This window comes from Ceratina calcarata, unplaced genomic scaffold (genome assembly GCF_001652005.2).
Source record: "Ceratina calcarata isolate Rehan_Ccalc_2016 unplaced genomic scaffold, ASM165200v1 scaffold351.2, whole genome shotgun sequence".
Classification (NCBI taxonomy): Eukaryota; Metazoa; Arthropoda; class Insecta; order Hymenoptera; family Apidae; genus Ceratina; species Ceratina calcarata.
The window spans coordinates 1,224,801-1,250,384 of record NW_017158043.1 but is presented as its reverse complement, the minus strand read 5'-3'; the positions used below and the strand labels follow the sequence as shown (position 1 = coordinate 1,250,384).

The window sequence follows — 25,584 nt, the reverse complement described above, 5'->3', positions numbered from 1 at the left end:
CACCAGCGAAGTTAATTGAGCCATGTCGGGGTGCCCCGTTTGATGTACTTACTCTACCGTGCAGAGTCAAGGGCTGCCGGCCGTTTCCATGAAATCAATCCGTTTCATATTTAAGGTCGTATGAGCTGTAAAATCTCTGCCAAAAGTTTAAGACATGTAATAAAAAGTTGTGTGCAATATTTGAAACAATGAACTTTTAGAAAAAATGATAATTCTCGAGGAGTAAGATTTATAAAATTGTTCGAACTGTTTTTCTCCTATTTGGAAATCTTTCATCCTTGCTTCTGGCATTCAGGTACCTCTTCTATTTGAACTTTCCGTATAATGTATCATTGTTCCATCTAAAATTGATGCGTTCATTGATACTAATTAAGTGATTTGATACGTTAATCGTTACCTGTTAATTGCTATAGCTTTCGAGACAATAGCTACCCGCGTACTTTTTTGTTTATCTAAAAAGCCGAGTAACACACAGTGTTCATTAGTTAATTGTAGGAAAATGAGGCAGGCGCATTCAGCTTGTTCGTTTCGATGAGCGGGGCGTGTAGTTAGCAGTTTGCTAATGACTCGGCGATTCACGCGAACATTTTTCAAACGTGCGTTTCGCCCGGCGAGAATTAACGTTTTGAATTATTAGTTCATCAGCGTCCGACGAATAAATAGCGTTCATCGTGTCCACTCGTTTATTAATAATGGAAAATACTTGCCGAGACGTCGCCTCGGTCTCGGGCTTTGCATTATTCATGAAATTCCGTTCGTTATCGAGGTTACGACGTTTGCTTTGCACCACTTCCATCTTTTCATCTCGCGTTTCACATAGTTTCCCTTCCAACTGTACAAGTGACAAAATTTCGTCTAAAGAAATTCACGACGAAATAGTAATTTTCTTATAATCGACTAAAACCTCTATCAGAATTAACTGCTGACGTTTAATAATGCAACAGTGGGTGAAAAGTTTGCTATAAATGTACAAATAAAAATGTTAAATTATATTTGCACTGTCCTTCCGTCATTAATTAAATTTCTAATAGAGCAACGTTCTATTGCATACGTAATCACGCTCTTCATTTTTCAAGTGTTATTTACTATCGTATTATTGCATCGATCAAAAAGATTGCATACGGTTATATAAAATCTGTTCGCGTCAGTTTCCTTCCGTTGACACAAAGTCAGCGCTGAATTATCGGGAAAGTTGGCCGCAGTTCCACGCACGTTTGTTTTCTCCGCGTAAAACTTTCGTTCATCGGGAATTTATAAAATTACGCGGATCATTACGCATCGCCGATTCTATTATCCGGAATTAATTGAGAGATTCGATCGTACGCTCGACTGTGAGAGAATAGAACGATGACGTAAAATTCGATCGGCTTTCATTTTCGTTCCCTTTGGCAACCGTTGACGAAACACAATAGCGTGATATTAAACAATCGTATCTGATGTATCAATGATATAATTTGATATCAAGATTCCGGTTGTTGCAACATCCAGTGTGATTCAGTATTTAATGAATTCATCTCTTATTAATTAGCTCGTATGGGTTTCCCATCGGATTATTTCAATCGTATTTATTGTGTTCAATCGTGTCCCAAAATTCACGCAAGAAGTCATTTCGATAGAAAACACAGGTTTTTAATTAGAGTTTGATTTTTTTCATTGAGAATCTGCATTTTCTATCAAAATTATTTCTCACGCGAATTTTGGGACACCCTATACGTATGCATCAACGAACGAGGGATTGGAACACTTTCTGCTTTGTATATATTTTTGTAAGTTTAATCCCTGATTTTTCAATACCATTAAAAAATGAAATAAAGAATCAAATTCATTGCTGGATATTTTAGAATTTCCTTGCTCGATTCAAACATTAATTTTTTTAATATCCTGTTATATATTTTATCGATAACGTGTCTCGGTCTAAGTATAAACTGAGAGTGTAGAGAAGTTTAAAGAAAAATGTAGAGCGACGCAATCTAGGAAAACGCGAGGCGGAAGATAATAGATCTAGACCAATGAATAAATGTTGTACAGGAACAATACCGCAACGTAGACGAAGTGGCCTGTTACTCCGGGGAAAAGGGTTTAGAAGGGGCCATAACTTTAATCGGAATCCCCGCGCACGATTTGCACCGGTGTTAATTACACCCTAATCGGTTCCCCGTGTCGGTTAAAAATAGTGTTCCATTTAAACATCGGGCCGGGATCGCGTCTTCGTATCAATTACCTTTTCTGGGTCGCGTTCCTTCATTCATATGCATCGGCGCAAGAGATAAAAGAGCGTGTAAGTTCACGCGACATCGAAGCGGCGGCGTGGCGCGGCGGTGCAACTGGTCGATGGCCTGCGAAGGCCGGCTACTTTACCTTTTGATTCTTTGCCACGTAAACCGATTACGTGCTCGGTCGAGCCGAGTGTAATTTTGCTTCGAGAAAGGAGATGCCACGACCCATAATGAAGTCACGCACGCAAACGCGAATTTACCTGCGATACTTAACGTGTTCCACGCCGATTTTGGAAAAACTGTCTATAGTGGTCGATAGTTTTTGTTCATTGACGATCCGTTGGGAAACGTAGCATCGATTGGCACGCAAATAAGTCAGAGGACGGCGAAATAGTCTGACGTTGCAGTAAAATTAGGTATCTCGTTGAAGAAAAAACGACGAGATAGAGAGTTTATGCTTTATGCCTATGAGACGAGAGATAATAAATCGTGGGGGATTCCGATGGTTTAACGATCAACGCTCGGGACGAGCGAGGAATTTATGTCGCTCGCTAGGATGCATCGTTGAATTTTGGATCCCGATTTTACGACTAACGTCGAACGATCGTCGGAAGAATCGGTGGCGTGGAAATGCCTTCCGAGGCTATCAAAGATTTAGTCGGATCTTCCTTCCCCGACCCATCGCTACCTATCGATTCTTTCCTTTTTTTCTTTATTATGCCGTCCTGTCAAAGGGTTGACTCGATAGATCCTCGATGTCCATTACTTCAATCGGAGTAATTTATGTGATGCTCCTCGAGAAATTTATGGGCGAGAATCCTTTGAAGAACGCATCTCTCTCTGTTCGGAGACAGAGGATCCGAACCTCGGCTCCACTGAACGTCGGTTTTTGCGAATAATGAAATTACTCGCGTCGCTGGGACTTTAATTTTGGACGCCGAACCAAATTGAATCAGCGAGTCACGCCTTTCATTGAACACTTCTCTCCTTTCGATTTTACGCTCGCGTTCATTTTAATCGATACGTTTAGATATATTCGAAATTTGTACAGCTAGTAACAACGAAATTGAGCCGGCTACGTGCATGTGTTAGTTTCCCCTAGGGGAACAAAATTCAAAACGAGTAATATAAGTATACGTCTTATTTTTTCGATGCTCGATCTAGCATCGGTACTGTTGGATTTTATTATAATTTTGACGCGTCAAAATAAAAAGAATTTTAATGTAGGTGATGGTAATGTGCGTACGTTAACATTATTTTTATTTTGACGCGTCAAAATTATGTTAAAATCCAACAATATCAATGCGAGATCGAGCATCGAAAAAATAAAATGTTGACTTCTTACTCGTTTTGAATTTTGTTCCCCTAGGGGAGACTAATACATGCACGTAGCTGGCTCAATTTCGTTGTTACTAGCTGTATAAATGGATAAAAATTATCTAATGAACATCTGAACTCTTTGCCAAAACTCACACACACACACACACACAAGTCTTAACTACAGATAATTTCATTCGAATTGGAATAGATTCTCTTCGCGTTTGATGTTCCATTATCGAACATGTAACGGCGAGACGTGATCGGGCGAAAGGAATTCGGAGGTCCGGTGAAATTCTTCGCCGGGTAACTATAAATCCATTAACCCGGATCGATCGTTTCTATTACCGATGTCACCGATCGGTACCGTCGAACGTGACGACGATGCGATTCAAATATCCGGCCATCTTTTCAAATCCCTCCTTGGAAACACGTTGGCCGACGGCCAACGCCGGTGGCGGAGGAGCTCGAATCGTTTAAACGATCTTCGCGATTAATGAGTTTGCGAACAATCGTTATCGAAATCGTTCTACCTTTTGCCTGCATCGAGAACGCGTTCGTTCGAGACGTGAGACGAATCATTTTACATCTCGACGATAAATAAATGCAGGCGAATCTGCTATAAGAATCTTTCATGCGATTTCGCTCCCAATACCAAATATTTCTATACCGTTTCTCCTCTCAATATTGAGAAATTCATATAGAGAAGAACGAGATTTTCGTCATTTTTCGATACAAAATTAAATCCGTGAATTCTTGCCAGATTTTGCGAGGATTTAAACGTGGATTACGATGGAAACTTATTATTCCACCATGTCGACTAGCAATGTTCGCAAGTAAAAAAAATTGGACCGTTGAATCACGACCAGATTTCGCGAGATCTAAACGTGGACACATATCCCGCCCTGTCGTTGTACAGATGTGTGTACTCGCAATACATGCTGCGTCGCCGAACGCGATGATTCGCTCTCAAAGCCAAGTGTTCCGGTTCTTTTCAATTGGAGAAAACGGCAGACAGTCGGGCAGAGAGAAAGAGAGAGAGAGAGAGAAAGAAACGATGGAAACAGGAGAGAAAGCCGAGCGCAGGTACGAAAGAAAGATGTGTGCGAGCGTGTGTGCATGCGACTTGGAGACAAAGCGGGGAGAATGCGAGATTGAGACACCGGAAACGGAAACCATTAATGGCGTTCACGGCAAGTACCGTGAAGTGGATGAAACTGGATAGAAGGGGTGAGGGGGGGGTTGTGATATGTACCGATATACAGGGTGAATCAGTAATATTATTGAAAATTGTCCATTAATCATTAATTAATGGACTGTTAATGTTTATGTTTTTGCAGGAATTTTAAATAATTAAAAAAAAATACAGTGTCGAATGATACGTGAATATTCAAAGTAAAATACTGTTGCGTATCCGCATTAACTTCGATGCGAGCAGATTGTATTAGCACGTTTATTTGTAAACCCTGATAAAAATTCATTTCAATTTGAGATACGAGAATAAATTTATTCAACGACGGCTTATAACAAATTCATAGCCAGCCTCTTTCGATAAAGTCATTAATTATTATGTATTGTATGATATTTCTTACTGACTCACCCCGTATACGCCGAAGGGGGTCGCAGGAGGGAGTCTGGAAGAAAGAGGGTAGAGTAAAGGAGGAGGGTGACCGTAGGACGTAGGAGAAAATTGTGCAGTTGAGCTGCGGGTAAAAGAGCGAGTAGGAGTGAGAAGAGGAGTTATCTACACAATGCCATTGTGAATTCGTAACCACGCTTTCTGCCCTCTCGTCTCTGCAGTACTTCCACCTACCTTATGTATCTTCCCTCGGCCAGGTTCTGACGGGGCGCTAGGGAACCCCCTCGACGCGTGTCGCGTTCGCACCGTATTTACCCGTTTTTAATCTTTCGGGTAAAGGGCACTCGCCCTTGAGCTTCGACAATTTCAAGCTGCCTCTTGTCTCGCGAGCTAGGGGATGCTTCGTACAATCAGCATTTTTAACGTGAACCGTGCGAGACGCGATTTTTATCTCGATATATTTCATAATCTAAATGCAGGTTTTAAATTGTTGACGTAGATAACAACAGTCGTTATGAAACAAATTGCTCGAAGCTCGACGCTGTAGTAGACGTTAAAGGTAATAGGAAATAAGCGATCTACCGTAAATGGAACTACCGGAGCTAATACCCGGACGTATCTGGAATCATGAAATCGCGATTCTTCTTCGAACGTGATATTTTCGTGAGATTTTTCCGCACGCGCATCCCCGCGGCTCGCTCAATATCCAGCAGGATATCAGATCCCGTGTCCAGCTTTATCATCCGAATAAGTGTAGCGAGCGGGTAAACTCGAGCGGATAACGCGGATCTCCTTCGGAGAAAATACAACGAGCCCGGCCGGCTGGTAAACGGGAGTAAGGTGGAACGAGGAGGAAACCGGTAGAAGGAGAGAGAGAGAGAGAGAGAGAGGAGGGTACCATATAAGGAAGTTTATTTCCGTTTTGGGGTCGTTTCGTTTTATTTCGCTCCTCGACTTCTCTATTGTAACCTCGCACTTGCTCGGAAACTGACCAAGTTAATTTCAACGCCTGTTCCCAGACTCTCTTGGTATCATTCACTTTCGCCCAATCATCATTTACGATCGTTCCATTCTCAATCCCATAATGATAGACTTCGAGTTTATTCTGTAAGAGCACTTTATCTATTATCTTAGTTAAACTGTACTTTGGAACAAACTTGGGAACGTTAATACCATAAAGAGATATAAATAAACCATGGAAACGGAGGTAGAGGAATTAAGCGATTTTGCGACGCCAAATGCATCTGACCGGAGGGATATGCTTGCTCGACGTAGGATTTGCTCGGAAGCATTAACGCTGACTGATTTAATCGGTCGATGTATGTACCTACGCTCTGCACGTAGTATTTGCGAAGGACATCTGAACTTGAAATTCAGACAGTTGATTTACTCGAAGTGAGAGGAAATAATCATAATGAGTAAACTGCATTTTATGTAGTGAATTTTTCATGGCTATCGTTTGTACTTCATTTATCAGAGTCGGTTGATTTAGTGCTCGCGTTCGTTCACGAGGGCAATTTGTAAGTGTACGCGAATTAATGACGCGTACAGTATTTTACGAGCTGCCCTATTTACGGTCGCGTTGCACTTAATGCGTTGGAAGCGATGACTTAGGTGTCATTAAACGTTCTTAACATGCAACAAGTGAGCACGTTCTGCGCGTCGCGTTTTATTTATCGCAATTTTCGTTCAATGGCAGATGAAATTTTAATTCTAGGTGCATCTTTCAACTGGCTAACATATTTTTTCGTATAAAAATTCGCGATCTCCGGTTGCTGTAAATATTTTTATTCTTTAATATAGGCCAAAGCGTATCATAAATAGACTATCGATACGTGAAACCCAGTTCTAATCAAAGGCGCACGTTACCCACCGGGGGGGCAGTTGCATCGGGTGGAGAGGGAAGTTTTCATTGCAGCAGCCGATGCACTTACACGCTCGATTGCACCTCGGTCACGGGAATCCGGCTTCTATACGTTTTCCCGCATACGTTCGCGGGAGTCTTTGCTCGCACGGTGCAAATGACAGAAGAGGGATGCGTTCCCTCGTACGTTCGATGCATCTCCGTGAATACGTCGACCAAGAGTCGACGGCTCGCCTCTATTCTATTCAACCGCTTCTTCACGATCTGTGCAACTTTTCGTTTCGGTCCCCGTCTCTAGAATCTGATCCCGCCTCGCTCCTTTCTTCCTTTCACCCCCTTTTCATTTCTTTTCTTCCGGTACATCGCTGCAATTTATGGACTGGTTCGGGTAGGCGGCGAGATAGAGAGGACAGGGTGGGCCAGCCCGATAAATCGCTGGTCGTAAAACGCGGAAATCGTAGCGAGGAGGTGGTTCAATCCTTTGCCTGACGAGGGTTTTGAGTTAGGGAACTGTACACTACTTTCCATGCTTCCTTTTCATAACGTCAAAGGCTCTCTCGTTGTCTCGACGAGTGTTCTTTTTTGAAAAACGTGTCTTTTAATAAGAAACCAGGAGTTCAGAGTTGCAAGTTTTCATTGACGTCGACGCATGACTGAAATGAAAATTGTATTCCGAAGATTGCGAGAAATATAAATGAGTTCTTAATGATCCTCCGGGAAGAATGATTCATAGTTTGGCATCTATTTCATTAACAGCGTTACATCAGTCGTGTCTGTTTTAGAAGAATAATTCATTAGGCACGTATCCCGTTTATTACCGTGATTAGTTACACAAGGAACGATTGGAATCCGAGGCATATTAGCATTGAGGTATATCTGTAGAAAGCAATGCCTTTTCCTTCTTCATCGTTCATTTGATTTGTTTCCGTCTGTCTACTGCTGTTGCAGAACGTAAGGAAGGGGCGATCGATAACAAGATGACATTGATGCAGAATTTATTGAAATATCGAAATATCATATCCTGTAAAGAAGTCGTATCATCCTTATAATTTCTCATCCATACTTCATGTCTATTTGCATTTTTATCTCCTATTATTCATGCATTATAACTGAACGCTGAGATAAATGAAAATGAAGTCTTTAATATGCAATTGAGATTATTTTTCTGATAATGAGAAAACTTCAAGGAAATGAAAATTTGCATTGATTAATTGTTCAACGGAATGAAATCAATTTTCGTAGAAACATCGGGTAAATTGCTTAATCTTTAAAATCTGGAGGAGGGAATTGTACCCACTGAATATCCTCTGACTTTGCATTTCCAACGTTGCCACAGCTGGAAAAAAGGGGTTGAAATCTCGGATCCTTATCTCCGTTAGGAATTCTATTTCTTTGGTGAACGTCTTAACCTGGTCCTGAAAACGAACGTGCGCCAAGGTCGGGGCTCAAGGCGATCGAGAAACCTCCGACGAATCTTCCTTTCACGAAACGTGGTGGTGGAAGGTTACGTTTGACTCAGTGGATATTTTCAAGTCGTTTACTTGAGCAACGTCGATCGACAGAATTTATATCTACCTTCATCTAGACGTCTTCCTTTTATCGCGGTTAATTGCGATCCCGTATAAAGATAACCGCGTACCAGATAATCTCATGATGCAACGTGCGACGTTTCGAATACTCTAATAGACCGAAACTATGCGAGACGTAGCGTCGTTCATCTATAAAAGTATTTCTATGCCTCGTGGTCGGCCTTCTCCCAGAAATCCGTATTTCTGGAAGAAGTTTTCTTGGAAATAATAGACAGCAAATGATTTGCGATCTAATGACAGAGTGCTTGGATCGTATATAAGGATTTGGATAATTGCAGATCCTTTTTCTGCTATCTTTTTCTGAAATTCTTTTGTAATTGAGATTCTGCTCAAATATTATTGTAATGGAAATTGAATGCAGTTATTTATAAAATGTTATTTAAAATGTATTCTAAAAACTTGCATGAATCAGATACGACAGAAGCAATATCGGTTACGTTTGAATCTGGTCATCCAGGTTGGATTAGATAACTTCACTCGGATAGGTCTTATAGAGAAATTGATCCCCGAAATATATTTGACGATAACCCATCAGTCGGAATATTGCTAGAACGGTGAGAAATTTGCCACGGTGCTACGTTACGGAAGGACAGAGAATCTTATACGCTGCAACGTGTGCATAAATTCAAGTTTGCAGAGAGCCCTACGTCTTGCCTTCGTGCTAGATGCTTGCTAGACAGATAACTATAGAGTTATAGCCTGCACAGATATTTCCATCGAACTATTCTCGATTTTCATCCTTCGCAATTTTTCTCGAATTCGATACCAAAGAAAAATGCTATTATGTCGTAAGTAGATTTCTATATTACTTTTGATGCACTTCAAGCTATAAAAGTATATTGCAAATTTATATTTTTTATTAAGATTTCCTGATATAATTCAATTTAAGATTCGGCTATGGTTTGAAATTGTACAAAACGTCTTAATAACAATTGAATTATTTCATTTGGAGTGGAATCAGGTTTTCTTTTTATAACCACTGGCAATTAAAATGAATGATCTGAGTCCTGAATGGAACAATACTTATCGCTGTGCATGCCTTTCATGCATTCTGGAGCTGCTATTTTCCCTAATTTTTTCGGCATGATTGTGTGTTCCGCGTTGGCGAAATGTACAAGTGGCTTGTTCAGTTTAGCATCGTTCGCTACGCGCGCAATTCATCAAATGGAACAGTTCCGTTGCTGACGGCAGTTTCGCTTTTTTTTCCATCTTTTGATGTTTTCCACCTTTGTTTGCCGGGAGATTGAGGCGGTCTGAAAATATTCAGCCGGAACACGCGCCAGGCAAAATTTCCCAGATTGGGTTGTTTCGCAAATTGCATGTCTTTGCTGCGCCCGTGTGCAGTTTTCGTTCGTACATTACATCCTCCTCTCCTTTCACGACGTACAACTTATCATCGCCGTTTTCTGATACAAGTCTTCGCAGAATAATCGAAGCGACGGTTTGTGTACATGTTCTTAATACATAAGTTGAAAAATCATTGTTTAGCAGTAGATTCCATCTCGAAGCGAATTGAACGTGGCGCAAATTCGGGACTCATCGAAAAATCGTTTTATGGTGACAATTTTGCTGGCGTCTGTAATTTATATCCAGCAATTTTTATCGTTTATCTGCAGCCGGACGGTTAAACATTCAGCGTTTATACGAATTTATTTATTTTTAGCCACCGGTGACGCTGAAAGTTGGCCAGGGTGTGCGCATCGGACTTGTCACTGCGTTAATTGATTGTGTCGTTTACAAAAAAAAAAGAGAAGGAAAAAAATACTCGTTCGATGTTTTGTAGCTGCAAGTGATTCGTTTCGGTTAATCTGACCGGGTGTTGTTATTTGTGTCGGACGTCCAATTGAATTTTTAAGGCTTGCCGTCAGTTAATTCCTGTGCAATTTATCAGGAATTTCGCTTAGAGAGAGAGAGAGAGAGAGACTTTCACAGGAATCCGTTTATCAATCTCATACAGAAAACTATGTAGACGTATACTACGCGGAGTTGATTCACGTGGCGCAATTTGGTGGAGTTTAACATCGTAGTCCCGGTATCGGGATGTACGATTATTTGGCTATTCGATTGGGATGTGTTCATTAATTAGGACCTGTCGTTAGTAATGATCGTCTGCGGGCATATCCTGTGATCATAACGTAAACTTGTATCACATTTAGACTGCCGATAGCTAACACGGTTTGACTGAATCAAGATTAATTCCGTCTAACAAATCATTCTATTACTTACGTATCTATAATCGAGAACGTGCAGATGATCAATGTATTTCGCTTAAATTTACGATAATACATGTTCTGTTCTCTGCCGTTATATCACGGATAATAGGTTCGTGTTAGGTAGCAGAGAAAGTTAGTGCAGATTTTTAAAACAAAATTGAAATCTATATGTTTTAATACAATCAAGTTATTGCGATTTACTTCCACGACAGTTTATAACCGATTTATAAGTTTTCACTTTTTTTCATTCGGGTGAAAACTGATACCAATAAAAAAGCTTTTTCCGGTAACAGCCGTGCACAGCTCGAGCTTTAGTGGAAACAAAGATATTCCTGTTTCATCACAATAAAACTGAAACGATGAAAATATTTAAAGAACATTTCCGTAGATTTTAATAAGAAAGGTGAAACCTGGCAGACAATCTGACGAAGGACTCACCTGAGAACTCTAAATTATTCTGTTAATAAATACATATATACTATTTCACTTCGCTATCATCTATAAAAAATATAACAACTTGAATAGTTCATATTCATCTTAAATTTATATAATATATTAGCTTAATAAAAATACCTATTATAATATAATTCATTACGTAATTCTGAGTGAAAATACGTTCTCTATCTAAAATTTCTTAATTGCATTTAAAATCCTTGGACCCAACAATGTTTAACTGGGTATATTCGTATTCCCATCCGCGGAATTGTTGATCAAGCTCTAGAATGGTCGATAATGAATATTGATGGAACAATTTGCTGGTTAACCAGCGTTTAATCCAGATCCAGGTGTGCAAGGATCCTATTGTTCGGTTATTCAGGCTAACAGATTCTCTAGAGCTTGCGACAGGTGTCAGCGGCCTCGGAGAGTCTGCGACCCCCTGTTAGGTTCGAGATAGAGTCAGGTTAGGCCCTGCTAGTTAAGACCAGGTCAAATCTGGGCTAGAGAGGATTCCGCTATATCCGCGTTCATCCCTCGCCGTGACTTTGTACTTTCGTGACAACGTTCACGTACTCGATTTAACCCATTTCCATCATACACGTTCTTGACGCAATATTTCTGTATACCTAACGGTTAATACAATAATCGATGTAATAGTCATTTATGTCGAATGTTGGTCGATCGCGTTTATCGGAATACAAAAGCGTTCTACGACGCTCGGTCGTTAGTACTCGGCGAGTCTCGCGACTGACACTGTATTTAACAAGAAAAGCTCGTTGCATCGATGCGAGTCTTGGAGCTTAGTCAGTTCTTGATGTATGAGAGTTCGCGGTTGCGGGGGCGTGGGGCAACCCCCTATTGTTCGAACGGTTAGTCCAACTGACAGAGACTCGAGGAGCCACGACAGGTGTCAGTGGCCTATGCACACGCGACTGCAGATACAAGGGCCGCGCGGCCTGGACTGTTTTGACGGGGCTATCTGTCAAACGATCGTGGCTCGCCATAGTTCTGTCACATGGACCGCACAGCGGGGAATCCCTTCGGTCGCCCGCGCCGGATGATTAACCACGCTTAACCGCGTCCTACGCTGCGGTTTACGATTAATCATTGCCGCTTAGACTCGCTACCATTTGTTTCCGGCCCCCGACGATCTCTGCTACCATAATGCGTGCGAATGGGTCCGATAGTTGTCGAAGTAATGTCCCATTCCGTGTTCTTTGTTCCCGACCGCCGCTGCTCGCGTCCACGGTATTGATCCTCGGCTTCTACCGGGGCTACGTGCATACCTGAGAATTGCTTCATTTCGATAGAGTTACAAATAACTATTTTTTGAGTGTTTCGTTAATAATTCGATCACCCGTTTCTTTTGTCTACGTGAAAAATTGTCAGGCGTCACGTCGTACTTCGTTTCACTTTTTTCAATTCAATTTTCATAACTAATTTTTGTACCTCGCCTCGTGTTTTAAAAGTTTCGACGTTAACGAGAAACCAATTGAACTTTAATCTAATTAACAGCGTTATATGTGACGCACTTTTGACGCGTACAATACTCGTGGAAGTTGTAACTAGATTCCCGTTCCGTCCGGAAATTTGTACAGCTCCCTTTGCGTGTTGATCTTCTAAGAGTTATCGGGTACGATAAATCGATTTTCCGTAACCCATCGATTTTGATTTTACGCGTATTATCGCCTTGTCGGTAACGCGTTCCTGTTGGCGGTAAAAGTTTTATGAGAACCAGCGTCTAGACTTTGGTCCGTTAGCCTCGTTGCATCTTACTTATAGGTGTTAGATCAAACTTCTCCGGAGAAACCCATTTTCAACATCGCGTTTGACGATAAAGTAGGAGCATAAACCGAGATCTGTCGTAGATTCTTTCTAGAGGAAACGAAACCATTCCTTATATCCGTCGTTGCAGATTTATTTATCTTCAAAGTGCGATTGCATGATAATTTTATCTTTCGAAAATTTTCATGAGCAGAACCATGAACGGAGATGTGGCGTAGATCCTTTCTATAATGAATGAAATCGTTCCTTATACCCTTGGTGCAGATTTATTTATCTTCAAATATCGAATTATATAACTTCATTTATCGAAAATGTTCCTCGTTCATATCTCAAGCAAAATGAAGTTATATCACTGATTAGAGATCATTTTTATTGTACCTGTCGTAAATAGTCTTCCCAAGTCTTCTTTAAAAATCGAGAATGTTACAACGTGTATAAGCATGCTCGTTATCACAGTTTGACATCGTTTAGTCGAGTAATAAGCTCGGCTTTATCGCGTAGATATCATACACGATGCCGTCGGTCTTATTGTTAGCTGTAGCCTCTTTTCATCCCATCGTTGAAATTGTTAACAATTCAAAAATTTGTCCTACCGTCGAGGCTCGCAGTTAAACGATGAATAGGGCATACGGTCGAATGTTTAGAACCGAGAAAAGTCGAGTTGCGAAAATAGTAAAATTCCGGTAAAGCAGACAATCGGAGCCAGATGCGTACGAGAAAATGCACAATGCATTTTCACAGAAAGGATCCGCATTGTGCGTCATCCAGGCAATCCATCATGCTTGTTGCAGATACGGTACGTTCCATTTTGTTGAAGCTGCATCGCCGATTTTCCAGCTTTCGTTGTTCAGTTGCGGTTCCACGTAAATCGAGTGTAAATCGTCGTTTGCAAAAGGACAGCCGAGCTAGACCTATCGACCTACACCTTATGGACTTTTGTGTCTGACGAAAAATTAACGCTGGTTCGACTTTCAATATCTGTTCTTCTACAATTTATCGATTATCATTCAAGCTCATTCGAGTGATCTAAGGCTTGGTACGTCATTTGGCGAAGGGTTGTGAAATAAAAATGGCAAAATCTTTTTGCGTTCATTTATTAATAATTTAGCAATTTTCGTAATAGATACTCTTGAAAACGATTCATTAAGAAATTTTGTCGATTCTACCCCGTTTTATTCAGTAGTACATTGTATAAATTGGCAAGACTTCAGACCACACGTGTAGATAGGAAGTCTAGGCGTATCGAATGCCTCGTTAGACTGCCGTTTAAACCAGTGGAAAGAACTGACCGATATCGTTGTTATCGGGACAGCGTATCTAATTATCGCGTCAGACAGTGAGTTAAGTTGAGCATTGAGCGTGGTCGAGCGAGCGAGGCTAGCCGCTGTCGAGCGTTGTTCCCGCGGGGATCAATACCGGCCTGTACTCGTTATTAAATCGCGAACATTACGAGCCGACGTTGCAGGCGTGACAAGTCGGCAGCGCATCGCTCGGATTTCCATGCACACCGCCACGGCGCAAAGAAATACGACCGCTTGAAATTGCACTCGATACCGATTGCCCATCGCGAGCGAGTACCCACACTGCTGTTCAAAACACCGTGGACACTTTCTTCGTTCTAATAAAACAATTCATTAAATCGTTAACGACTTTCATTCAATTTCATCCGTTTTAATTATATTACGATATTTGATACAATTTTCGATACAGTGTTTCGTAAAATAACTGATACAATATTTGACAGTGCCTCGAACAACGATTGATACAATATTTGACGTAGTGTCGCGTGCATTGACTGACAATAATTTCTATGCCACCAGAAATGGCAGTTTCGAGCTGCAGCGTACGTAACTGCACAGGTATAATAGGTACACGCGTTCACGACTTGATCCCGTTTTCTTTCCATCGGATGAACTTTTGCTTCCCATTCGGTGACCTTTCAACCGATTTATGTAGTTACGTACGTACGTTGGCCATTGGATTGTGAAATGGAGACCCGAGTTTGCGTAAGGGACGAGTATACGAGTTTTCGAGTTCCCATTCATTCACGTGTAAAATGCACAGATTTAAAATCGATCTGGGTTAGTTTCCCGGAGAAGCGTCGTAACATACGAAATTGAATAGGAATAACAACGACATGAAAATTTGTTGATGAAACATAAAAATCTTGAATATTAACAGATATCAGCGTTATTAAGTATTTTATTATACCTTCTAACCTTATGGCTGAAACATAGTATTTACTCGCGTAGCTATTAAAATCAATCTTACGATTACTACGATGAAGAATTCTAATATAAGTTTATAACAGTATTAAAAATTGTGCTTTTACGAGTACTCAGAAGATTTCATCTAGCTGCTGTCATCGCTTATGTTTACGGTGACCGTACGTTCTTTATTTAAGAGGACAATCCTTTATGTTACTTGCTCTTCCTTTCTCTAAAATCAACACCACCTCGCTTGGAGTTCATGAAACACGCTCGATGCAGTCGTTACAAAGCTGCTGGAGAAACAAACAGAAGCAACCTGGTTCTCTTTATTAAGAAATAGTTTTCGGTGTTTCATTTTCTTGGACGAAATATACCGACTATTAATAGATGTGACGTGCACTCTATTTAACATACAACGTGCCGCTTGGAAATTAACCAGCATCGCGTACATAGCTAACCCTATTTCCCGTCCTCCTTTCCTTTTCCCCTGGCATCTTATCGATTCCGCCAAGTGTTCTCTCGGCGGCAGCCGTATTTCTTCGAATAGCAGATAGCATTTTGTACACGCTTTGCCCCATGGCTTCGCTCGTATTCTTTGCACCGTAAAAGAACTACGTACCGTTCTGCCCTCGATTGGATTACATTCCAACCCGGGGCCAAGGGGTTGCGTTGTATACCGCGGGTCGCGATAACCGAGGAGAGGGACAGCGAAAAATCGAGGATCGATTTCACGGTTCCAAGAAGGCGTCGTTCGATCGCTGTATTAAAATGTACAAAAGTTTGCACGAACGTCTCGATAAATAAGACCTTGCAGAAATTTTTATCAGCTAAAATAAGCAAACTTCATCGACGATTAAATTTCTGCACTGTTCTAAATGCACTGAAATTTCGTATGAGATCTGTTTTCGATCATCCTCATTTCATTAAACCATCTCGATTAATTCTCATTTGCATAAGAAATTTCCTGTTTGATTATTCGTTCGAAAACTCGAACAAGGGGGGAACGTATATACCGTCGATAGAGTAAGAGTAATGGTGTCGATGTAAAGAATTTGCTGGGAAGTGTTATTGCTGTCTGTGGCCTACATACCGTGGGTGGTACCTTCCCTGTCCGACTTCAATTTCCAGTTTCTGCGCTGATATAAGACGATTTTCGGTGACGAGGTTGACCCGCTGGCTGTCTTTTAGAACGATACTTTTATTTTGTCTCGAAACGCGACGAACCCTGGATTTGATTTTCTTTTGTATTCTTCCGGTTTTATTGCGGATAGTAAAAGGGAATTGGATTGGTTCGTTTGTAAAACCAATACTTCGCTTTCCACGAGTGCCGAATTGTGCCATCATTTTTATAGTACATATAATATTTCATTGATTCGAATAAACAAAAGATTTTTAAAGTGTACTTCAAAAATTTGTCAAACATTCCAGAGCTTTTTTGAGTTGGAAAGTGAAAGAAAAGATGTACGTGCAATTATGACTGTCGACGATTATGGTGTAGAAAATTACGGAAAAGAATGAAATCGGAATGAAGCGAAGCCCCAGTGATTTCCTTCCCCTCAACATTAACGAAGTGTTCCGTTTCATCACTTCGGTGGGCAATTTTTATGATAGTAAAGTTAACTCGTAGCGCGTGCTTATCAAGCGTGATACGATCTAGGTGCATACGTCTGCGAAAGGATTCGTAAAATTGCATTGAGCAAATCGAATTAGAGCTTATCACAATATAACACGATTAAGCTGCGGAAACAAGGCGTACGGTTAAAACCAATTTGAATTTGTCGTTCGCTGATAAAAAGTGACTGACAACCATCGATTTTTACTCGCTCTCTTTTACGATTTTTTCTATTTTAATTATCGAACTTGTGCGCTAATGAAAACGATCTTTTATGAAATTAATAAAGGAATTATGTGATTAAAAATGTTGTCAATAGACCGCGGATTTGATGCGTTCTTGTGAAAAAATATGCATGTCTATACATCACTGTTCAACGCTTTGCACTCGTGTGTCATGCTAGAGATGACAATTCGCATTTGTTCTAGAAGTCGTACGAGTGCAAAGGCTTAAGAGAGATCTTAAATTAGATTTCAGTTTTTAAATTGACAATTCTATTTTATTTAAGAATTTTTATTTTAGAAGTAATTGACCATAATTTATGAAAAAAGCTTTCCGTCTTTATTAATAGAAAATCGTTCCTGTTTACAGGTCTGTCAAATGCCTGAAGACGGCAATCGCTTACCTTCGAAATCCTCTGTGAGTAAAATAAGCTAACCTTATTCTAATAAAAAAACAAGTTAATCTTAATAAAAATTCATATATTCGTTTCGGGAAGCGCCAATATTTACACGGTAAACATAATAATCCAGGCACAAGTCCTGCTATTTTATACTCCTTCGAGCGTCTTCATTTTATTAAGGGGTTTCAACGTTGTATCAACACTGTTTTCGTGAAAAGATGTTACTGCGAACTCTATTTCATCCATTCGATGAATCGAATGATTTCATAACCGCATAATATAGTTCGTAATATCATTTCTGATAAAAAGTTTCGTTCTTAATTCTGGAATTCTGAAATTCTGTATAGATGATTCTGAAATCGTGAAATATTTTAAAAGAGCGTGAAACGGAAGGAACGATACGCGATTGGGCGTATTAAGTACGTCGGATTAAGCTGACACCGCAATCGTGCGTGTTAACGATCTTCTTACTATGTATCGGGGTGGCTCGGATCGGCCGGGGGTGAAAAATGGCACCATTTGTGGACACGGATCCTGGCCAGGGTGATAGGGGGTCCGGGTACGCGGGATAAGTCCCTTCGAACCGATACGTAAACTCGCTGAAACTCGGAGGAGGGTCATTCGTTCGGTCGCCGGACCGCAAATTGAGCGGTTTGTTTCGCGCGCGGACGAGCGAACGCGACGCGAGGCGGGAAAAACCCGGTAGACCGGTAAGCCCCCGGAACGAGTTCCTGATGCCCGCGATTTGTCAACCCGGGGAAGAAATTTCCTTAGACAGTCCGTAAGTCCCTTCCCGGGGAATTTCCTGATTACAGTTGCAACTTTTGAGCCGGCGGCTGCCACCGAGATACCGCAACAACTTTCTTGTATCTCGGGCACGAAAAATTCGCTGGCAACTCGGTTACAAATTTCTTTAGTCCAATATCTTTCGTATCGAGTCTTTTCCTATTTATCTAGTCAATAATGATTAAAATGACCTTTGGAAATCAGGGGAGAGGGTAGAAACTACGGACAATTTTTATTAAAAAACAGTTTTATTCGTCGTCCAACTAATTATTAAAATGAGAAGACACATCGAACTGATCGTGAGTCAATTTCATTTGTACGAAAGTACGAGTCGAGGAAATATGCTGATAGTTCGTATGATGAAATGAACGGGCGTGTTAATATCGTGTTCGGTGTCTGAAGATTCTGGAGCAATTGCAAGTTGATCGGGAAGGTAGCGTTGCGCTGGTGCGGAACGAGTGGTAGATGTGAGGATTAAGTCGAGGGGGCAGCTCGTAAATCAGAAGCTCAGCCAGCTATGTCTGCGGCGCCGGAGATAATAACCATTTTGCGCTTCCATAGGCTCCGTTCCGCCCCCGTCGTTATAAGTGAGCTTACGACAAGGGAGAGAGGACCCATTCAATTAACTTCGTAAAACGTAAATCGAGACGTTGCTTTCCTCGTTTCTCTTCCCCGTTCCCGATCGTTTCCCAGCTACTATCTTTCCACCTTCGCTATCTTCGTCTCTTTACATCCTCCAAACTCGCGGATAATCGTCGTAACTTTTAACGCGATTCAAAAATTATGTACCCGATTATTTTATTTCATTCAATTACCTTCGTTGGTTTCAAATTGCATCGTAAGACTTCGAATGAACGTAAAATATTGCAGTAAATTGTTATTTTGGTTCTATGTATCGCTTACACGATCTCGGTTAAGAGGGCAGTGAAAGTAAATTCATGGGATAAAATCTCGCAAGCTTTCTTTTTTCCACGAGTTTATTCTCGAGACCGCGTTGTGTAGGATAAATGATACGTTGTACGTTAGCTTTAGCGAAAGTGGGAACGATTCCAAGAAGCGTAGTAAATTTCGAATAATCCAAATATAGGAGAGAGAGAGAGAGAGAGAGAGACACGAAAGTTATTAAAAAGACATAAACGAGAGTAAAGAAGAGATAATCTCTTCGTTGCCTCTTCGGAGCAAGTGAAACGTCTCTTAAAATATGATTGTCTTCCGAGCGTAATTACATCAGCGAGTGTTTAAATTCGTCCATCGTGTCGACGTTAGATATAATTTTCGCAAATTTAATAAAACATAATTACCATTGGTATCCGAAGAGAACTAGTTCGCCAAGTTTTCGAGGCGATATCGTAAAGCCGAACAGTTACGTCTCGAAACGAGGTGTCGGACGTAAGGGGTGGTTCCAGGACGATTCCGCCTCTAATAGAGGCCGCCCGTAGATTTATCGGTCATGATCCAGCGGTTGTTCAGTCCCATCTATCGCATCTTCGGACGTGATATTCGCAGCCGGAATCGAAAAGGAACCGCATATCATGGGTCGCCGTATGAATACCAAACGAGGGTACGGAACTTCGGCTAAGGTCACGCGTTTCCAGTTTGTCGAACTCCCGCGATTACCGGACAATGCATTTAACGGTATTACCTGCACTAACGTCGTAATTAACTCTGGTAATGGATACGTTTACGTACACCACGGGTTTACCACTTTTGACAAATCTTTCGTTAAAACACTTCTAAGTACTTATCAAAAAATCAGTGACCGTCTCTACCAAAAGTTTTAATCTCATTTATAATTACGAATAATGGTAAAGCATTGAAACTTTTAATTACTCGACTATCATAATTTCCACTTGATTGTTCGTACTCTAAAACTTCGTTCATTTACACGATTCACAATATCTGCAGAGACTCGTGAATCAATTATTCGCACGAATCGACGGTTATCCGTGGCATCAATTCTTCCGCGAACGGGCATCGCGAATCTTGATGTACGCGCACCGATAGGAATTTACCTCTGGACCGTGGAATTCCGAAGATGTGGCGCTCGTTTCGCGGCCGAATATTCTTTTCGGAAATACGCGAGAAATCGCGTATACGTAATGTCGTCACGTACGCCGAAAATGGCGTAAAAGACCGACGTCGTCGTCGCCGGGTCGCGTTGTCAGTTCGTGAGAACATACTGGTCGGAGACTCACGTGACCGAAAGGGTTACACATGTTCAACGGTTGAAAATCGATTAGTGGGTTACGCGGGTTAATCACCGAGCCTGCAATCTTTAAATCTCAAGACTCAAGGTTCGTAAAGAATAAAAGTAGAACGAATTTTTATTTGACACTAATTTTTTTAATTGCATTAGTCGCTGTCTACATGTCTTATAATTCTTAATTTAGCATACTTTTTATTATATATTTTAAATAATATCCACGAAATTGACATTATTTCAATTTTAAAATATTCGTAAATCATGTATTAAGAATTATACTAAATTACAAAATTCTGTCATTCGACATGAGAATTCAAGATGTAATGACTTATTTAATAGACTCGCAAAATTTCTAAAATTTCATACAATGTTCTATTAATGTAATATCTAGTAATTGTTAAAATTTCACTGTTTTGTCATTGTCTTTATGTAAGGGTTCATACAACCATACACAATTCTGTCCTTATAACTGTTCGGCAAACCTTTATGTGACCATCGAATTCGTGCAATTGCACGGGTCTGTCCGAGACAGAAGCCGTCAAATACTTTATAGCGAGCACAATACAAATTCCGGTCGCGTAACTGGCCCGGAGAGGGTAATCTTGGCTCGGAGAATCCGTTCCGCGCGGATGCTGCGCCGTCGTGTCGGTGCGGTTCGTACGGTCCGGCAGGATTCATGGTGGCATATCGAGCAGCCCCAGACACGGTCGAAGATTAATGCGGAGCCGTCCCGATGGTCGTTACCCACCTAAGACGATTACATCGCGCTTAAGTTTCGGAGACCCGTCGACTATGCACCGAAGCGGACCGTCGTCTTAATCGCCGGGCCACGTCGGATCTACGCTATTCTAATTAGTTAATCCACCTTTGGCCGCGTGAGCACGCATGCTCCGGAACCAGATGTTGACACGAAACATGGTCCAATTAGAGGCTGGTAAGCTAACGTCGCGAAGAGCGGTGGTCAGATGGTGGAAAATTCAATTTAATTTGTTTCGCGATTGACCAGCCTAAAATATAAATGGCTACAAGCTGAAGTGTGAGTAAGAGGTCAGTGCAAAAGTTCGTTCCCTCATTTTTAGAGACGAGTCAGATTTCATCGTACTTTGTCATAAATGACCATGACATCTCAATAATAACGTAAATGGCAGAATTATTGCACCGATCAGATATCTTAGATTTTTTAAATCTAATTTTCTTCTCATTTTCCGTCTCCCTGATCGATGAATTCTCGCGTCTACGCGTGCTTTTGGACAAACCGTGGAGTAATTACGCGTGCATCGCCACGACTAATTAGCGTACGATCGATTCACCTTATTACTGGTTGCATTACAGTGTAAGGGATGCTGGCTGCGATCTGTAATACTATTAACATTAATTGGATAGGAGTAATTAACCTTTGGCGGGATGGGACAGCGTTCCGGATAAGCAGATAGCGCGGCTAATATGCGGTTCCCGCGTATGCGTGTGTATATGCGAGGATCTCGTGAGTACCGAACGCTGCTTGGTATTTTTCGATGCTTGCCATTGTTGCTGTTGGCCAAATCGTGGTCGAACCAGGTTAATTCGTTTGTACCTAATAACTAGACTTAGATTTTTTTAAAACAGTGAATGTTCTCCTCTTTGAAACTTAAACCATTCGAATCATATGACGTCTGGCCATTTCGCGATTTTTTGGTGATGAGTGATTGTGAGGAGAGCCTAAAAATAGTATCTGATTTCTCGATCGAGGTATTGAAATATGACGACATCGGGGTAAGAAATTCTATACTCGTTGTTCATTAAAGAAATGAATTAGATCTGTTCGTTATTCAGGCGTCGGAATGAAATATCGCGAAGAGATCGAGTGGGACGAGGTATTAAAACTGATTCGCGAAGTAAGCCGATAAAACATGACGAATGACCGTAGATACGCGCGCGTTCCCGGTATTTCACTTGCAAAGCAGCCTCGCAACAATACCTTGCAGTCGCGACACGCTTACGAATTTCATCGAGGACCCACGATCGTGCCTCTACAGATTAATTCCTCCTCGAAGTTCGATGATTTCCCGGCCTAGGCTTCGGCAGATACACGTTTCAACTAAATCGATAGAAAGTATATAGTAACGCAATAATTCTTTGTTTTATGATTTCGTGAAAATGTACGAATTTACTATTTAGTTATTGAATATAATTTGAATAAGTCAGAATGTACCTCAGGCTTTGGAATAAAAGTAATTAGTAAATCATTTTAATGATTCAAACCCTGGATCGTCTTTTCCTGATAATTTTAAAGTTTCTTATTGACTCTCTTCGCTAGTATCTCTTCCTATTTTGCTTTGGCATCTTATGTACGAGCGTCCTTTATGCATGCTTTGGCATCTCCTCTGTATTGCGATATCCAAACTGAAACCCGAGTTCCAGAGAGGACGCGTGCCACGACTGTCAAGCGAATTGCACATTACTTCGTTAAGCGAGGAAACGATGAGGGGATACATGCGTGCGAACTGAACTTGCCGGAGTTGCGGGCATCACTGCATTAATCAAGGTTATAGGATGTTCCAAAGACGATTCATCAAGCTTGACACGAAACTAATTATATTTGAATTAGCACTTTTGACAGTGTTATAATCGAAGTACTTGGGACGAGTTCTCCTTCGCTATTTTATTGCTTGTAGCGAAGCTCGTATATGTATAGTAAATGTAACACGACAATTAGTACAGATTGGAACATTTATTTTTGATACAGAAGAATTGTTTCTAAATTATTATAAACGCCGTCTCTCATATTTCGTTATTTAATTGTTGTTTTTAAAGGAGCAGAGAGCACTTGAGAAACACGATTAAATACTAAAATTCCGACTTGCACAACTGTAATTCTCGCGCTTGATACCATTCTAACTGTTCAAAGTGTTTGCAAGTCAATAAAGAACATGTATGCTAATTATTCCAGTGGAAGTTGAGAAGTTCGCGTTTATTCGATATCTCCAGGAGAATTTATGCCTGGTCTCTGCTCCTAACTTTGTTCCGGCAAGTTCGTTCATCCTCCTCGGAGAGGAGGTCTCGAAAGTCTGCGAATGTTTTGCTCCGACAAATTATCTCCGAATCAAAGTATAAGTGATTCCTCACGGCAGAAGAATTTCTCTGCTAATTTTTTCTTCACGGATGGAAGTAAATATTCGCCGGGGGTTTCGTCGACTCGAAAGCAGGGAGAGTAAAAGTTATAGTTACTAATCAACGTTCTCATTCGTTCCGGAGATACTGTTACGTCGTCAACGACGTACATTGATCTTATTTCAAAACTCCTCCGGTGCTCTTCATTTCTTCGTACTCCTGTGTCGCCCACGTTCATATTTTATTAGTCTTACTTTTTTCGAGCATCGTTGCGGCGCGAGCGATGACAGGTGTAGGCAAAAATTGAACCAGGGCAAGCCTTGTTTGTTGTTCGTTACGAAATATCATGAACACGCTTCAACTTTCGTCGAGCAACTTTCATAATTTTTTTCCTTGTCTTATTTGCATTGCTCGATTCGGCATTGAGTTTTCGATAGTAAAACTTCTCGGCTCGAAGCTTATTATTCAAATCGTTGGTGGGTGAGAAACTGTTTTAATTCATCTGTTGGATCTGCTTCAGAAACTATTTTTAGCCAACCTCTATGCAGGTGATTTTGGATCAACTGTGTCAGTTTCGTTGACTGCGACTAAAATTATACCACTTACATAAATAATAGTTTAACATCTGCCAATGTAATCATCACGTAATAAACAAAAAGATTTTTAATAATTATTATACACAGTAATTTACAGATATTTGCGCGTTTCACGACCGATGATTGATTAGAGACGTTGTAAAATGATTCGTGAAATTTTTACAACAGTCAAAAAATATTTGCCAACGTACTAAGGAGAAGTTAATACGTTGCGAAAAGGACGGATGATGCTGTTATAAAATCGTATTTCCTCTTGTTAAGCAAGGATGAACAAGCCCAACAGGTCTTGGCTACCATGCGACGTCTTATCCGCGCTGTTACTTTTTCACGACCGTAAGCTCGGTACGCGAGCACCGTAGATAAACTTGCCCGGGGACACGGATAAACGTGAATCAGGAATTTTTCGTTTCGCCGCGTTCTCGCTTCACCAGCTTGTTTTCCTCTCGGCTCCTAATTAATTTCCTGTCATCGCTTTCTTTGCGATAAATCGGCCGAGCCAAGTTTCAATTCGCCGTCGAATCTGGCCGGCAGCCGTAAAACTTTACTCAACCACAATACAGTTTCGTTAATTAGATCGATTGTCGCCTTCTTTCATGTTACGATTTTTGGACAGAGCATTTTTTATAAGAACCGGTTATCATATTGACAGACCGCAAATATAGAGAATTTAAATAGGAATTTATTTTATCCTTTAGAAACAGCATGTAATATGCATTCCGTATGTTCTTACATATTGAATTTTCTACAATTTGGACAGATACCATGTTTCTATTAATATCAAGACTATAATTTACATTAAATCAACTTGAAAGCAGCATTGTATAATTTATTTAAATGTACAGGAATATCAGTGCATGCCATGAATACTGAACATGATTTTTTATTATAATCTGAATCAAATAATTCCTGTCTTGTAGAAAATATCTTACTTAAATTAAGTAACGAGGTCCTAAATTATTATAGATAAAAACACGTTATTCTGATCCCTCTAGTAGAAATAGATTATCGTACATCAATCGCCGACAGTTTTATTGTTAATGAGTCTGTTATAATAAGAAACTTGAATTAATAACGTAACCATTATTAATACTTCATTATCGTACAGTTAGTATTTGTACAGGTATATAATAATTGAGTTAATGTAATTACTTGGATGTTCTGTTTAAACGAGGCCTGTGGCATGATTTCATAACTGAAATTCGGCAGAGCAGAAACTCGGTAATCAGTCCCTTGTTACAATTTCTCGTTAGATTTCGTGTCAAAGGTGCGAATTTCGGGATAGAGAAACTGCAGCAGACGTGTACGTACGTACAGTACGCAGTCGGTGGATTTTCAGGGAACCGCAACAAAGGTCGCCGAGTAGCGCGTTCAAGGGGTAATGAATCGATAATGCCGGAACGAATAATGGCGCTTCGCCTGTTCCTCGTTAGCCAGATAGAGTCGTTATACGGCCAATCAAATTGA

The 25,584-nt window shown here is 40.7% G+C and overlaps 1 protein-coding gene across 5 annotated transcripts in view; it reads left to right on the top strand.

The window, feature by feature from the left end:
• The window catches only part of Pgant9 (polypeptide N-acetylgalactosaminyltransferase 9), a 207,685-nt gene that overhangs the window by 20,920 nt on the left and 161,181 nt on the right, over positions 1-25,584 (top strand). For all 5 annotated transcript variants that reach the window (XM_026813839.1, XM_026813840.1, XM_026813842.1 and 2 more), the window contains exon 3: positions 17,415-17,462. The gene's annotated coding sequence lies outside the window, so the exon portion shown is untranslated. The remainder of the gene's footprint in view (positions 1-17,414; positions 17,463-25,584) is intronic.